Source organism: Penaeus monodon, chromosome 21, assembly GCF_015228065.2.
Source record: "Penaeus monodon isolate SGIC_2016 chromosome 21, NSTDA_Pmon_1, whole genome shotgun sequence".
Taxonomy (NCBI): Eukaryota; Metazoa; Arthropoda; class Malacostraca; order Decapoda; family Penaeidae; genus Penaeus; species Penaeus monodon.
In genome coordinates this window covers 38,485,291-38,486,024 of record NC_051406.1, presented here as the reverse complement: position 1 = coordinate 38,486,024, position 734 = coordinate 38,485,291, and the positions used below count along the sequence as shown (strand labels likewise).

The 734-nt window shown below is 33.7% G+C and overlaps 1 protein-coding gene across 1 annotated transcript in view; it reads left to right on the top strand.

The window, feature by feature from the left end:
• Positions 1-734, top strand: part of LOC119586472 (leukocyte elastase inhibitor-like) — a gene marked incomplete in the record, with an annotated part of 11,148 nt that overhangs the window by 2,980 nt on the left and 7,434 nt on the right.

Below are 734 nucleotides of genomic sequence, written 5' to 3'. Positions count from 1 at the left end.
TCACTTTTCCACACCACGCATTCTCCGATCTGCACACACACACACATTCTCATAGATGTTCGTAACACAATCCTGTTTGAGCTTGTTAGTAAAGAGACTAAGCAACAAGATTAATCACACTAATTGTTTTCATTTCACAGTGCATCCGAAGGCAAGGAAGATTTAAAGCCCAACAGGAAAGAGTTAGGGAGGAGAGATTCACGTTAATCGATGTTGTTTTATGAACTGAAAATCTTCGAGTTATAAAGAAATACGACATTGTACCATTCTTTGAAGATTTAAATCTTTTTTTTTTATTAATCTATCAGGGTTCTTGGGGATATTCATGTATGGGGGTATTTGAACCAATGGGTATTGCACTCGATATTTGTATTAATCTTAATCTTCATAAGTAGCTAGAATATTAGCGTATTAACTAGCTCTGATATACCATAGGCTAGACTTTCATGAATTAAATAATCAGAAACACCTACTGATCTTCCTAAAACTTAATGATATTCTTTTGAGTTCTATTTCTAGTTATCGGTATAAAAAAAATAATTCACGCTATCAACTCCTCTGGAAATACTGGCAATAACAAGGGGTCTGCAATCATTAAAAAGGTCATGAACCGTTGTTTACAAATTCGGATTACTTTCTAATTATTTTAGGGGGGACGAGGCCATTATTTCTTAAGTGTTTTTTTTTTAAGGTTCAGTTCCTAAGAAATGTACAGTATTTAATTCTTTTCGGTT